Source organism: Colletotrichum phormii (genome assembly GCF_030913505.1).
Source record: "Colletotrichum phormii strain CBS 102054 chromosome Unknown BDP81scaffold_28, whole genome shotgun sequence".
NCBI classification, from domain to species: Eukaryota; Fungi; Ascomycota; class Sordariomycetes; order Glomerellales; family Glomerellaceae; genus Colletotrichum; species Colletotrichum phormii.
In genome coordinates, this window is record NW_026851470.1 from 311,243 (window position 1) to 317,242 (window position 6,000).

Genomic DNA, 6,000 nt, shown 5'->3' on the forward strand with positions numbered 1-6,000 from the left:
TCCAGAACACCAAAGGTGACGCGAGAGTTGTACCGGTAATAGGGCGAAGGGTCAGACACAGGAATGAAGCGGTCCCTCGTCTGCGCGACGTCGGTTGAACGAACTCGAGAGCAATGAGCCGAAGAATGGGCCACACAGAGGCCCTGACTGAGAATGTCGTGAAGGGATTGGCTGAAGGCGGTACTTGTACGATCAAGATTGTACGACTCTTGGGTGAGACAGGTCGTCAAGGTGAGATGGGTCGTAATATATAAAATGGCGGGCACCTGGCTTTTTCTGGGCTTCTAGGTCGTCGTCGACCGAACAGATTGGTTGGGTGGGAATGGGGGGCGTTTTGTAGAATTGTGTTGCCAGAAGGAAAAGGCGAGACACGATATGAGAATAAGAAAGGTGGAAAAGTGGAAAGAGGTACCACAGCGTTCGGTATCAGTCGGGTGGTGTTGTAGGCAAGGGGTGAAGTAAAGGTAAGGTAGCTCAGCCCGAAAGTTGAAGCTGGAGCTGATGGCGAATGTGAGGGTGAGGTGAGGGCGAAATACGAAAGGACCGAGCCGAGGATTGATTAAGTTATAAGGATGCTTATGATGAAAATTGAAAAGTCGACCGAAGATCAGCACAAGACCAAGGGGTGAGGTACTGAGAGCTAAGTAGGGACACGGGCATGAAGAAAAAGGGTCCGGGGAAGTGAAGGCTTTAAGATATGACAGTCGAGGCTGGTTGAAACGCGGCGACGGGACGGGACAAAAAAGACTGAGGTGCTTTTGAGGGTCGAATACCTCTCGAGGCGAGTGAGAGGGTGACGGTGACGGGAGGGTGAGCGTGTGAGGGTGCGCTCAGATGTAGAGGTAGCGTCGGGGTCAGAGATTTGGGTCGAGGGCCAGATCCAGGTCCATGTCCATGTCGAGCTGCAGCAACGCCGGGGAAGGAAAGTGTGGCTGCTGTCTAAGGTCTTGTGTGTGGTCTCTGACACTGTCGAGGTCTACCTTACGGAGTAGGTAGTGTCTCTGACGTGAAAGTATCCGTACGAATACTCCGTACGGTAAGGTAAGCAGGAGAGGAGGTTCTAGCGGGCGTGGGAGCAGGAGTGGACGTGATGACCAGTAGGAGTGGGTGAAGGCGAGGGAACGGGAGGACGAGGGCGTATTGCCCCGCCGTATTAGTGCGAAGAAAGGCGAGGAGTGTGAGCGAAGTTCGAGATGGCTGTCTTGGCTTTGTGGACGAGACACGAAAGGAAGTGCAAAGAGTGAGCGAGAGACGAGAGAGAGAGAGAGAGACGCCAGCGAGGAGACGGGTAGGGAAGAAGCTAGACGGATGGATGAAGCTAAAAAGATACGTACCGAGCAATTCACCTCAAGCCGGTGCCACATGCGTAGTGTACGTACTACGAAGTAGCCATCCCTGGAAAAGCGCAGACCGGGGGTGAGTCCGCGGGCGGGAGAGGCAATTGAAAGTGGGATGGTGGGGTGGGGCGCACCTTTGCGATTTGGAGCAAGGGCAGCACTACCTTACTCCGTACAGCAGGCAAAAGCTCTCTCAGACTCTCTCACTGCTCAGTCAAAGTCGCCTTTTCTTTTTTTTTTATCCTTCCGGCTATGGATGTGGGTGGACATGGTAGAAAAGAGACAGGGCTAGTTTCTCATGTTCTCATGGCCCAACAGGGATTGTGCAGGGTTCTCAGACGTTGTGACTGGATATGTTTCTTGAGGGTGTTCATTTGGGCCTAGCTAATGGCTGACACAATTCGAGGGAAAGAACAACCCAAGGTCGAAGCTACGGATTCTCAGAGGGCAGGAGCGAGCTGCAACACCACTAACAAATCCGGAGGCAGGACCGATCGTGAGAGGCAGCGGCACGGCGCAAGGCAGGAGAGCAGGGCAAGATGAGATGCAGTTCTTGACTGCCCTGCCCTACCTTAATTAGTCTCACCTACCTTAGTACCCCATGCTCAACACCATAGGCACTCCGTACAGCCAATTGACGCCCAAAGGGCACTGTCAAAAGGGAAGAAGAGCGCATAAGCCGATGCAAGGGCAGAAGCATCCAGCTCGCCATGGCATGGCCCTCTTTTTGCTGGTTTTTGTCCCTGTATTCGTCAATTGCTCAAGGTATCCTTCCCGGCGGATCCTCCTACCACTGCGCCTGCACATGGAAGGTATGCATCGTACGGATGTGTAGTTTTACTCCCGTCGGTTCCTACCTGATATGAGAAATGAGGCAAAGACCGCAGAGGGCAAGGACGTTGGAAGAGGACCAAGAGGGAAAGAGCACCAGTGCACGGAACAAGGGTCCTTCGTTCCTTCCCTCCTGCATCTGCAGGTGATGAACCTTTTTTTTTTTTTTCTTCGAGCTTCAGTCCCAACCCCAGCGGTAGTTACCAAGTATTTTTTACTATCGCCGTCTTGACAGTTGACAGTCGACAGTAATTGACTGTTCCCGTCATTTTCACGACAATTCTATCATTTTCGCCCGGACCTACTGGCTCCTTGCCGCTGCACACTCTATGCCTTTTTCGCTGCCTCTTTGATCATTTTGTTTCGTTTCGTTTCGTTTCTTCTTCCACTGCCGGCCAATATGATCGATTCCCTCACAGCGACCTCCCGATCCTTCATCGCTCATCTTCACCCCATCTTCGTCACCTAAAACGAAAACAGGATAAACCAAGTATCTTGACGATACCGGGTCCTCAGTGGTCCCCCAATCTCTAGGCTCTCGAGCCGTCGTCCATGCTAGATCCTCCGAGAGCCAATCACGCCGCCGCTTCGAGGCTGATTTCGGATCCTCTTCCGTCAGTCGCCAGAGTCTCTCTCTCTCTCTCTCTCTCTCTCTCTCTCTCTCTCTCTCTCTCTCTCTCTCTCTCTCTCTCTGTGTAACACAGTGCCCCTGTCAGTATGTATCGAGCAGGTTTGCTTGTCATATGTCAGCGGGGAAGAGCGATATCCATCAGCCACTCCTGCCATCTATCAAACCCATCTCGGCCGTTGCGTCTTGTCTCTAGTCGCAAACTGCCTCAACGCCACCCACCAGAGGTCGATCTTGACAAGATGCGAGACGCATGACATGATATAGCCTCAACTCAAAGACGAACCTGGGGTCTTTGGTACCAATGCCTACGCCGGATCATCGTTTCCCTCCAACCTTGTCACCATGTATACAAATCATTAGGCATTGAACAAGCCTTTTCTTGAACGATTACGCACTCTACCCGCCGTGAAGCAACGCCATGCACGACATTTGGCGAGCCTCTCAGAGACGTTGAGAGTTGGACCCCCGGATTCAGGCACACTTTGGGCAGCTTGAGCCACGCACAAATCGTGCCAGTGCACCACCTACTTTGACTTGATGCCTTGGTGATCGGCCTCTTCACCCCGGCTCCCTACCACGGGAGCTTGGACTTAACGCCGTAAAATATTGACAGCAGCACCCTGTGCAACCGGGTTCGAGCGTCGTCTTCAACACTGGCTGTCACCTTTTCCACTACCTCGTGCCTGTTGATCCCGCAGACACGACTCGCTTTGTCGTCAGAGCGCACATTCATGGCAGATAATTGGCCCATCTGACTGCCAGGGCAACACGACGAACGATTTCGACGCCGACCTGGCAGCCGCGCTACTTCTGTTACCTGTAACCCTCTGAGGGCATCACCGAAAAGATCGCTGCCGCTAATGCGAACACACAAAACTTGTCAACATCAGATGAGTGTCCTCATTGCAGCCACCATAAACGCAGGGCACTGCATCGAGCCAATGAACCAGCACTACGAGGGCGTAAGCAGGCCAGTCGAACGAAGCTTTGCATCCTCTTACACAATGCCCTACCAAGTACGCATACTTCGAGGCTTTCCTGTATCATGTACGGATATCAAGGCCGGGTGGTCGAGTCTTTGTTGTCTCCAACATGGCAACGTCAAGTCGACCAGAGAAAATCCACCGGGATGCTACCCTGGCATCGGAAGCATCCCAATTCTGTCAACGTCCCAACACGCAATTTACCCTCCGGCGCTGCTTTTCCCCGACTGGATGTCAAGAATTGGGCCATCGGCAGCGTCTCCATATCAAATCTTCCCTCAGCTCCGCTTCCGAGCCGGGACGTTGTCATAAACCTTCATCGCTGAATGCAGTCACGAACTTTCCTCCTAGCCTCCTGGTTGACAGCCCAGCCACCAATGGCTTGGATTTCTTGACGAGACGATACTACGGCCGCGAAACGTCCCGGCCGCAGGGTCCAGACTTACTTCAGATCCAAGAGCTTGATCGGCTTGAGCAAACGCCCCTTTCTCTAGTCAGAGATCCTTGCTCCGACGAGTCCCTGGATTTCTAGTCGTTCGTCGGAACGGGCACAGCCAACCGCTCTTGTCACAGAAAGCTCTCAATTTTTTTTTTGCTTTTAAACGTCTGTTCGACCAAGCTTGAAGCCACCCCGCTCGCAGACCGGCCCGTGACACCAGCGACCTTCAGCCACGAAGCCATATCCATGTCGCGAATGCGGGTCTAGGGAGGATTGCCAAACGCAAGGGGCAGCGCAGCTTGACCAGCGTCTTGCGCAAGGGGTTCGTCAACACCAATGGTCAGAGAGGCCTAGAACAGGTGTCGCTGAAGCAACTTCTGCTCGCAAAGCCCGATTGGAAGACTCTTCAAGAACTCGCAACTCTTTGGCTGACTGGGATTCCGCAGCTTGATGTCAATGCCCGAGCTCGTCTTCAACAGGGACCTACCTACCTTGGTCGGAGCCGCTCTTCGGTCGCGGCTCGACAGCCCGTGCCTACCGCAACTTCATGTGACACAACCGACGTCGTGCCCTGCCTCTACGAGACGATGCAAAGCTGTCAGATGCTGGGTCGTCGCCTCACTCCTACCGTGAAGCCCGCTTTCGAGCCTCAAGTCGGTTTACAATGGGAGTAGTCTAGCCACTTTAGTGGTCCTAGGTCTCATCGCCAACCACAAGATGGGCAGTTTTTCTATCCTACTTGCACTCAATCTCGACTCTGACCTCTCGTCAATGGATGATTTTCCGATGGATTTCCAACAACAGCTTTACCGTTTCCGGAATTCTAAGTACGGAAACATCACAAAAGGAACTGAGACAACACTTACCTCCGGACGCCGCACTCACGCTTCCGGATGCGAGTCAACTTTTGCCCAAGTACCTAGCCCGACCTGAGAGGAGCAGGCAGGCACATTCAATTGACCATCGTCAGTAAGAAGACACCAGATTTAAGAGATTTGGTGATTGGCCACGGCCGCGTCAGGCTATACACAAGCATTGGCGCAGGCAGTGTCGTCAAGCGAAGATGCGCCACAGTACGGCAGACTGCAAGAGGCACTCCGCCAAAACACTTTTTCTCAGTAGACTTACGGTAGCCGTACAATTAAGTAAGCTAAAGTGCCATACGTGCCCTACGTATAAATGAATATGATTGCTAATCCCGTATAATATGGTAAGCAATTGCTTGCGACCGGGGGCGCCGTAGATCACGTGAGGGAAGTTAACTAGGCGGTGAAATTGAGGCCACCGGGGTCTATACCTCCTTATTAATTTCCACTGCCAATCAATTTCCTCTTTTTCCTACCTAACTTAATATTTCTTAAGAGAGGTAAGTAACCCGCCTACGCTCCTCTGTTTGCTTATATGCGATTGTATTTCATTATACTATACTATTATATTGCATCACTTTATTTTCTAATCTTTTTATTTCATTTACAATAAAAGTATCTAATTATATACGCGATTATAAGTGTAAGTATTTATAATTTATTGATTAAAAATATTCATTTGGTGCTCTATAAAATTGGGTATAATTTAGTGAACTTTTATAATTATTAATAACTAGTTATATATTAATAATTTTGAACAGAACCCGAAAATCACTAACGTACTTGCATGGCGAGCGACGCATCATAGCAAGCGACGCACTCTCTTAGACCTTCCTATCTTTTATATAAGTTAATTTAGCCATAACGTATAGAAATTTAAACTACATATTAGCCTTTTTCTTATTACTACTCT